The following is a 10,670-nucleotide window of genomic DNA, read 5'->3' as shown; positions in this document are numbered from 1 at the left end:
TTTCCTCGTGTTTAGAATAAGGAGGAGTCAGACATTCCCTTAACTCATAGGAGTGTTGAAGAAATTAAACGAGACAATTCATAGAATGTTCTTTCCCTGGAGTCTAGTGCTGAAGCTGTGTTCTGTCAGTGGCTCTCTCCTCTCCCTCTTTCTCAGGCTATTCTTGCTCTTTCCATGATACCATTTCTAGGGTGAGATGTAGCTTAGGAGACAAATGGTGTGAGGACGGGAGAACTGTATACCAGAGTCGGCTGTGATTCTGAATCATGTACAGAGCAGTGTCGACTCTAATGATGATGTTCTCATCTGTGCTGCCCAAGACCAAGGGACTAAGTAGGCTGGTGCAACTGAAGAGGACATCTTCATTTGACTTTAAGAAGATACAAATGTGATTAGCCCCACGTGACTGTTGAAGAATATAAACCTAGTATGCGGCTCACAAGCTCCGTTGCCTTGAAAGAGCAGGTTGGTCACATAGAAGAGTGGAGCGAGTTAGGGGAAGTGGAACAGGTGGCAACCCGTCACGTTCTGTGTCAGTCTCTGATGGGAGGTGAGTAGATGTTTAGCTCCTCTAATACAGCAGGAGAAGCCAGAAATTCACATTTTTAAAAATAGAAAATCATGAAACTATCAAATAGCTGGAAACACGTAGAATAGAGTGCTGGCCAAGAACATCCTTATAAGCAAGATATTAGCTACAGAATCTCAGTTTGTGTTAGTTTAGATCTCCCTCCCAACATCATAGAAAAGTCTTCAGATTAGACTAACCAGGGCAGAAGCAGAAAGCATCTTAATGCTTGGCTGGCCAGATTTGAAAGTGTAAGACTTCTCAATGTCAATGCTACAGCAAACCTTCAAAGGCTACATCAGTTTCTGGACTGACTTAAGCAAGCCCTACAGAGACCCTTCAGAAAATGTGCACTTCCAGGTTCAGCTCACCTCCAACCCTGAATGCCTACTGGTTTTACTACATGAATTAGGGTAAAATTCACAGCTCTATGAATCCCAAGCAAAAAGATAGAGGTGGAGGTGGCAAAAAATCTTTATGAAGAGAATGACCATACAGGGAAGTCCAGAAGTCTGATGACCTCTGTCTTCAATGTGCTTGCAGGTTCTAAAATTATATAATGAAAATAAATAAATATAAATAAATAAATAAATAAATAAATAAATAAATAAATAAATAAATAAATAAATGCAAGTACTAGGCATTGCATGGTCTGCTGTGGTCCAACCAATCACAACCTTTACTCATTGTCTCAGGATTTACAATATAGAGTCTGTTCATGCCAGAGTCAATTCTGCATACAAGAATATTCACAGCCCTCTGTCCTAAGACGTTCATCAGTCAGAATAAGGTAGCTGTAGAAGAATAAGACCTAATACATAGAAGAAAGGAAATAAACAAGATGATGTCAGAAACAAGCTAAAGCTAGCTAGATTAGTAACTGAGATCTCTCTGGAATCCCCATGATCAAGGTATCTTTCTACTTCTATAGGAGTGGAGCTGACGTGGGGCTTCATTAAAGTATCTTACCCATAGAAAGTAATGAGCAATAACCAGATTGGTCCCCAATGTTCTAATTCATGTTAAATGTATTTCTTGAGGATACTTACTGAATGACACCCCTAAAGTGCTCTTCCTAAAAGCTTATAGCAACTTTTACATCAGTAGACTAAGTGCAACTTTTCATCATAGCCTTGCCAACATTTTCAGTATAGATTGTGTGTGTGTGTGTGTGTGTGAATGTGTGTTCGTGCAATGAATGTGCACAGAGATAGTTATTAGATGTCTTTCCCCAATCACCTTCCAGTTTATTTTTTAAACAGAATCTTTCACTGAGCCACAAGCTCATAGATTTAGTAAGGAAGACTATCCAACAGGCCCGATGTACCCTCTTGTCTCTGCCTCCCCAGCTCTGGGGTTCCAGGTATACACACTGCCTTACCTGGCTTTTCACAGGGATCCTTGGGATCAAACTTACACCCTCACTCATACTTGCTTGGTGAATTCTTTACTGATGGAATCATATCCCCAGCTCCCTAATTCAGCCTTGAAGGCATCTGACAACTGATGTAGAAACAAAGATTGTTTTAAACCCAACGATCTTGGAATCTATGAAACTACCAGGTTTCTCCTCCTTGTACCGGGTTTCTCCTCCTTGTATCGGGTTTCTCCTCCTTGCTTGGGAGCTCAGAGAGTTGTGCTTTGTCCAAACCCCATGTCTCACATGAGCCTTCCACAGACATCTCCCTCCACTCACTGATCAAGCACCATGTGCTCAGGCTCTTCTGACTGAAGCTGGAAGAATGAGTTAGCAGCCTTATCTTCATGCTCCTTCTGGCCCTCTGTGTTTTGATGTCCCTGTTTTGGGAACATTCAACACATTCTAAGGGAGGCCACACAGATGTTCAGCCTGAGCCAAGCTGATCATTGCATAATTGATAATAGGCCTTTTGTATGCACATCCTATTTAGATTATTGTATGGAGCAGGTGACAGGTGTTCAGAAAACACAACCCACGCTGCCTGTTGCCGAGAACATCCTGAGACCAGCTGGGGCCAGAAGCCCAGAGGAAATCCCCATAGTAATTTAATAGTTCACAGAGCTTTAGGTTAGTGAGGATTACAATGAAGAATTAATGATAGTGACCACCCACTGCAGAAGGGCCTTTGTGCTGTCCCTTGATATTTCTTCTTACTATTTTGTTCCCAAGGAGATCACCGCAGGGTGACCAAGAAGAAAGTTCTCTCTCTCCCACTCTCTTCCCCTGCCCCCTTCTTCTTGCCACATAGCATGCAATTAAAAGAAAGTATCCAATGAAGAGAAATTTAGTCTGAGAATGACAACTTTGCTAGTTGGGAAGCTGGTAGATGTTGCCAACTTCTCTTTCCAAGGAACTTGTATGAAATAATGTTGGTGTTCAAAATAGGGAATGAAACTGATAAAATAACATTTCAAACGGTGGGTCTCAGAGAAAAAATGGAAATGCAGATAGAGTTGGATTGTCAGCATATGGGTGGTGGACAGTAACTGGTCTTAGAGGTAGTAATGGGTTCAATGCCACTCCCTGCTGTTGCAAATATTTGACACATGCTTTAAAATGCATCTGATCCTCTTAATAAAATACTATCATGTGGGTTGTCTTTTGGACATTGTACTTTCGAAAATCATTTTGTTCTACAGGGAGAAGAGGGGAGCCCAGTCCATAGTTCACAGTGATACACTTTCCAGAAATCATTATTATAAAGGCATCAAGCAGACGTGAAAGTTTGTCTGTGTATCTTGCTTTGGCTGATATCTCAGCCCTTATTTTGCAGTCTTAGTCCCACAGTGTTACAGGCTGTGCATACCTAGTAGATGTCCTTTCAAAAGAACTGGCTTGGTTTGAGCAGCTGTTGAAAGAGGCGGGTTTGAATCACTAGAGTTCACTTCCTGGCAGATCTGTAACAAACATTGCTTCTGGTGGTCTCTGAAACCATGGTATCTGAGTATGAGACACTGCTGGACTGTCTATTCATTCTAGAAGGAAGAGAACACTAGAGGTCAGTGTTGTCATTGAGAAGGACCAGAGAGTTGCAGATAGCGCACTATGATCTCTTCTGAATGATCTTTTAAACAGTGAGGAAAACCATATTTGAACAACTTGTGTATCGCTTAAACAACCCTATTAAAAACACAGCTCATCACTGTCTTGTGGCTAATAAATAGCATGTGAAAGTGTGCAGTAGGCCGTGTTATCTGTGAATTTGTGTCTTTACAATCAAACTGCCACCATGCTAGAGATATGCAGCCTATTTTGTCTTGTCATTTGTGTTAGTCTTCTTGGCACTATGACAAACATTTGACATAAGCAACTTAAAGCAGAAACAATTTCTTTGTCAGAGGTTTAGATTAGAGTCCATAGTCCCTTTCTCTGCCAATTGCAGGTCTGTGCTAAGACAAGTATACCCCATCAATGGGAGCATGTATTACAGGCTGCTCACCTCAAGGTGGCAGGAAACAGAACCAGCAAGGGACCTGGTCCTGTTCTAGCCTCAAAGGCATGCTTCCAAATGACCTACTTCCTTCAACCCTGTCCACACTTCCTAACATTTCCAGAACCTCCCAAAATAGTAATACCATCTGGGGAACAAGTGTTTGACACATGAGTCTACGGGGGACTTCATTGTCAAGCTGTAACATCATTTTTTCCTAAGCAGGACAATACAACTATATATCATTTACATGGCAATAAGTATTCTACAGATGACTGAAAGTGTGGGGGAGAATGTAGGGAGCTTGCGTGCAAATAAATTTTGGTACTGTGCATGTATGTGAGGTTGGTATCTATGGGGAGTCCTGAACTGAAGGACAACTCTTTGTGTTTACATTTTCATAAATTGGATATTTTCAGGCTTGAGTATGATACGTCCTTTCAAAATCTTAAGCCTAAATTAAAACGTAGAAACTTGAAATGCAAAATTGCATAAGTTAACCAAACTCAGACACTAGCGTGCTTTCTCTCCTGAAGTTACATCTATGTTCTCAGTCTGTGAGAGAAGTTCTTCATTGTGAGCTCTGCTAAAGAAGAGACAGGGTGTGAAAATTCACCCAAACTCTCTTCTCATTCACACCTGAAACTATTTCCAAATAATCTCTCTTGGTATACAATTTCTCTTTATTCTCCAGTCATAGAAAAGAGAAACTAGAACACTTTAAAGGATAATACATGCGACAGGGAATGCAGTGGAGATCGGGCTCCTACTACAGAGCAGTCATGTCCATTATGTCCTATAATGGACGGACTGTTATGGCCATGAAGGGAAAGAATTGTGTGGCCATCGCTATAGACAGGCATTTAAGGATCAGGCCCAGATGGTGTCCACAGACTTCCATAAGATCTTTACCATGGGTCATAGGCTCTACATAGGCCTAGCTGGCCTGACCACTAATGTCTAGACAGTTGCCCAGCATCTCAAGTTCCAACTGAACCTGTATGAGCTGAAGGAAGGTTGGCAGATCAAGTCTTACACCCTCATGAGCATGGTGGTCAACCTCTTGTATGAGAAAGTGTTTGGTCCCTTCTACACAGAACCTGTCATTGCTGGCTTGAACCCAAAGGTCTTTAAGCCCTTTGTTTGTTCTCTGGACCTCATTGGCTGTCCCATGGTGGCTGATGATTTCATAGTCAATGGTAGCTGCTCCAAATAAATGTATGGGATATGTGAGTCTCTCTGGGAGCCCAACATGGATCCAGAACCCCTGTTTGAAACAATTTCTCAGGCCATGCTGAATGCTGTGGACCAGGATGCCATATCAGGCATGGATGCCATTGTCCACATCACTGAAAAAGACAAGATCACCACCAGGACCCTGGAGGCCCGGATGGACTAACCTGTGCTCTAGATGGACTAACCTGTGCTCTGGCCCCATCTCCCTTTTGTTGTTTTTCTTTTTAGTAAAACTGCCTTTCATTAAAAAGAAAAGAAAAGAAAAGAAAGAATAATACATGCTAAGTTACTGTAAGAAACAATAAGCATGGTTACTTTTATTCTTCTAAGTGCCTTTTTAAAATTATAAGACAAACTTTTGCACTGAAAAGGTCCATGTAAATTGGGTGAGAAGATAAACTACAGGCTAAATCTCAGAGACTGATTCTAAAAACAAAAACCAGCAACACAATAAGAAAAACAATGAAAGATATGAGTGGCTATGTCACTGAAGAGGGCCTCCAGATAGTACGTATTCAGTAGCATCACCCTCTAAGGAATGCATATTAAAATCCGAAGGGGAAGCAATCGCTGCTGTTACTTAGACTAAAAAGGCAACAACTCCAAGTGCTGGGGGTCATGAGGAGAGAATGGATCATCCAAACACTGTAGGCACCATTATGAAAATGGTGCGCTTACTTGGGGAAACAATTTGACTATTTCCTGTGTAACTAAACCTCCAGCTATCATGTAGGCTAGCAGTTATACTCTTAGGTATTATTTTTAGAGAAATAAAAGGTTATGTCCAAAGGAAAACTATATATGAATGTTTGCAGCTGTTTTTAATAAAAGTTTCCAACTTGCAACTAGCCTAGATGGTCTTCAGCAAGTAGACAAAAAAATAAATTATCACACAAAAACACACACAGGCAAACACACACATGCACACATGCACACACACACACACACACACACACACACACAGACACTGGTAAATATTACTTAGTAAAAAAAAAAAGAACAAATCATTGATCCATACAACCCTCATAGTATTAGATATTGGTGATTTCATTTACATAGCATTTCTAAAATGATAAAAATTCAAAACAAAAAATATTAATCATAGATTGGGTGACTAAAAAACCATGGTAAGAAGGAGCTGGGACATGTGGCCCATACATATACAGCCACCCAATTAGACAAGATGGATGAAGCAAAGAAATGCAGGCTGACAGGAACCGGATGTAGATCTCTCCTGAGAGACACAGCCAGAATACAGCAAATACAGAGGCGAATGCCAGCAGCAAACCACTGAACTGAGAACAGGACCCCCGTTGAAGGAATCAGAGAAAGAACTGGAAGAGCTTGAAGGGGCTCGAGACCCCATATGAACAACAATGCCAACCAACCAGAGCTTCCAGAGACAAAGCCACTACCCAAAGACTATACATGGACTGACCCTGGGCTCCAACTGCATAACTAGCAATGAGTAACCTAGTAAGAGCACCAGTGGAAGGGGAAGCCCTTGGTCCTGCCAAGACTGAACCCCCAGTGAACGTCATTGTTGGGGGGAGGGCAGTAATTGGGGGAGGATGGGGAGGGAAACACCCATAAAGAAAGGGAGGGGGAGGGATTAGGGGGATGTTGGCCCGGAAACCGGGAAAGGGAATAACATTCGAAATGGAAATAAGAAATACTCAAGTTTAAAAAAAAAGGAGCTGGGGGTGGTCTTAATAGGATAGCTTGAGTGAGTGGTGGTGCTGCGCTCTGTCTTCACCCAGGGAGTGAGTACGTGACCCTGTACAAGAGGTAAGAGGTAAAGAGCCCATGTAAACTGGGAACAGCAATGGTGCAGGGTAGCTTTGTCAGTTTGCTGGCTTTGGTATTGTCCTATAGGCTCATAAATGTTAATGCTTGGGAAACTAGGTAAAAAAAAAATAACAAGGAATCAGTTAACTTTTAGTATTTTTAAATCGAAATAGTAGTTTATTACACATTTTTGAAATTTTCTTTTGAAATTAAAATGTAATTGCATTATTTTCCCTTTCCCCCCCCCCCTCCAATCCTTCCACCCCACTTTGTTCTCAGATTCATAGAGTCTGGCCTCTTTTTCTCTAATTATTGTTTCATAACTGTATATGCATTCCTAAATATATAAATACAGTCTGCTCAGTCTGTGTAATGTTCCTTGAATGTATGCGGTTTTAGGGCTGACCACTTGGTTTTGGATAACCGATCTGACCTCCTCTGGGAGCACTATTTCTCCTGCTCTCAGCACTCTTTAGTTGCCTGTAATTCTGTCTAGGGTTGAGGTGAGATTTCCCCCTTCCATGTTCATGTTCTGTTGGTATCCTCTTTGTGCAGGCCATGTTTAGGCAGCCATATTGCTGAGACTTCCCGTATGTGTGTCGTCCGGGTATTCCCAAGAGATGCAATCTCACAGCTGACTTCCTGGTTCCCTAGCTGTGTTTCTCAGCCTCAGGTGCATGAGTTGTGCTGTAGATAGATTACTTTGGGCTGGACCTCCCAGCATCACTTGTTCTTTACATTCTGATTGGTTGTGAAAGTGTTGTTCAGAGATTTAAACATGGACATGCTTGGGGATGGGGAGGTGATTCCTGAGGATACTACAAACCCAGGTGTGGTGTGAGTTTCTTTGCAGTAGCCAACATACAATGGCTGTGGCTTCTATAATAACTTCCAAAGTTACTGTTTAAAGGCTTCTGTGGAATGCCCTGCCCCCTTTCTTTTCCAATAAATGCGATCAAAGAATGGTTTTACAGGTCACAAGAGTGCAAGGAATCCTTACTATATCAAGTCGCAGGGTAAGTAAAATGTGTTTTGCTGTAAATAAAATGTATAATCTTGTTTGTAAAAATACTCAGAAAAAACTCACAGTTTTACAGTCAGAAGAGGAGAGTGGTTAAGATTAAGCCTCAAACAGGCTTATTACTGTCCTCACATTTCTGTTTGAAATATCTACATGTAAATGGATTACCTTCTCTGTGTAAACAGTCTTCACTGCAAACGTTAAGCACGTAGGAAGCCTTGACTCTCTAGTCTGGAGACTAACTTGACTCCTTTCCCTCCCATCTCCCCTTAATTTTTCCGTCTTTCTCTTCTGCCTCAATTCTGCACTCTGAGACTTTGATCCCTGGACCAGAAGGGTTGATAATAGCTAAAGCCTGAGTTCTGAGGCATCTTTATATCTGAGTAGGGACATAGACACAGCCTTTCCAGAGACCAGAGGAAAGCATGAGAAAGTCCAAGCTTGCAGTAGAACCTTGACTTAAGAGGTTAAGCTATCACGACTGGAGAGAGAGCTCAGTGGTTAAGGGTGCTAACTACTCTTCCAAAGAACCTGGGTTCAAACCCCAGCAACCACATGTCACAACTGTCTGTAACTACAAGATCCGACCTTCTCAGACAGACATACATGCAGGCAAAACACCAATGCACATAAAGTAAAAATAGATAAATTAAAAATAAAAGTTAAGCGCTCTCTCCTCACTGTGCTTGAAGAGAGCTTTAGGTCTTCTGCCAGCTCCCGGGTGTAAGAGAACTTTCCTTCAGGATATATTTAAGGCTGTGAGTATAATAATGCTTCAGAGATGTTCCTATATAGGCTACTAAAAAGAAAAAACGTCAAGAGTAGCAGAAACACCAAACATTAGCACACAGCTGCCTGCAGCAGTGACTTCCATGAGGTGAAGCAGCTAGGGTTCATGACTCAATCTTGAAAAGAGTTTCAGAATTGATCAGCGCAGACGACAAAGCAGACTGGCGTTTATTAAGAACAAGTTTCAGTGCAAACTTAAGCTCATGAGAGTCTTCATGCTCATGAAGACAGGAAGATGCTCATGAAAAGGAGAAGCCACGTCCAGGAGTGGGCGTGGGCTTCTTGAAGGAGTTACCTCTCCTTACAACTTTTTCACAACTAAATGTGACTCCTCAGTGATGGCAGTGACACTTTTTTCAATTGGGGAATATAAAGAATTCACAGAACACAGACAGTCAACAGATTTTTAAATATGGCTGCAGGCATTTAACCAGCTTTTTTTTCCTGCTTTTTTCGATTTAAACACTGCATCAAAGTGTCTGCAAAAAGGTTACTTCCGTGTCCTGATGTTTTGAATTAAGTCTGGGTTAACATAAGCTGAGATAATAGTTTGTGGAGAGAGGTGGATTTTAACAAGATATGTAAGTTAAAGACGACATAAATACCCCAAGTTGGAGGAGAACAGTGAAGGGATTACACAAGCCTTAAATGTTTACCTGCCGGCATGCTTATGTACTCTATGTGTGCCTGGTAGCCACAGAGGCCAGAGGAGGACATCAGATGCCCTAGAACTGGAGTTACAGGTAATTATGAGCCTCCATGTGGGTGCCGAGAACTGAACCTGGGTCCTCAGCAAGAGCAGCCAGTGCTCTTGACTGCTGAGCTGTCTTTCCAGCCTCGCTGTAGTTTCTTGTTGAGAAGATGAAAGCCAATGATGTCATATGCAAAGTGTCCATCCTGGAGTCTGAGTGGGGTGCTCAGGTCAGGAAGTTCTGTCTCCTGTTTGCAGCTATGAGTACCATTGTGCTGTCACTGGACTGTGCTGTGAATTTGCTGTATTCTATGGATTCCTCATCGCTTCCTTTTCCAAGACCCATTAGGATTCATTCCAACAAGATGCTCTTGTTCTGTGGTCCTCAGGATTGAACCCTCAAGCACAGGCAAGTACCTACCATGGAACTATATTCCTAGATAATAAATGCATCTGTTGAAGGAGATGTAGTGGGCACAAATGCTGGATGTTACAGCATGCTCATTGTTTTAAGTGATTTTACTGAACTTTGATTCTTCTATTTTTACCCACTGAGCGCTATTTTGAGAAGCCCAGTGGATCTTACATATTAACCATATTAATATCGTACGAGGGACCATACAATAGTAGTCAGGAGGTCAGGCTCTGTTTCCTAGCGTAAACCCATTCCTGTCATGCAGGAGCTAAGCCACTTGGTACAAATCCCTTACTCTTTCTGTTCCTCCATGTCTTCCAAAGGACTCATTGCTCTGAAGATTTGTATGTGCTCGAGTGTATATATGTATGCATGTGTGTGTGCTTGTGTGTCTGTCCAAGTACAAAGAAAAGGGAAAAGAAAGGATGTGGCTGATAAACATGCAAACTTCCATACTCAACCTGCCCACTACCATAATGAGGTTCTTGCCAATAAAGAACCCCAGTTCAGTGCCCAGTGGTGAGGGAACCAGTGGGAAATGACTAACTGGGCAGGGGAAGCTGGTTTTTATCACTGTTTTAGACTTTGCTTGTTCTCAGGGGATTTTAGATTAAGAAAACTTGGGTTTTACTCTGAACTCTGAATGATTTTTTTTTCTTCTTCTGAATATGGGCATAAGAACACCTCCACATAAGACAGCAAAGGGCATTTCTAAGAAGAGAAGGTACTTCTCATCTTCTGCTCTTGTAGAG

General features: G+C 41.9%; 1 pseudogene; it reads left to right on the top strand.

Annotated features, from left to right (window-relative positions):
• The first annotated feature begins 4,760 nt into the window (after window positions 1-4,760).
• Window positions 4,761-5,377, top strand: Psmb3-ps2 (proteasome 20S subunit beta 3, pseudogene 2; annotated as a pseudogene).
• The last annotated feature ends 5,293 nt before the right edge of the window (window positions 5,378-10,670 follow it).

This window comes from Rattus norvegicus, chromosome 4 (assembly GCF_036323735.1).
Source record: "Rattus norvegicus strain BN/NHsdMcwi chromosome 4, GRCr8, whole genome shotgun sequence".
NCBI lineage: Eukaryota > Metazoa > Chordata > Mammalia > Rodentia > Muridae > Rattus > Rattus norvegicus.
Note: the sequence above shows the minus strand (reverse complement) of the source record. Positions and strands in the feature narration are given on the sequence as shown.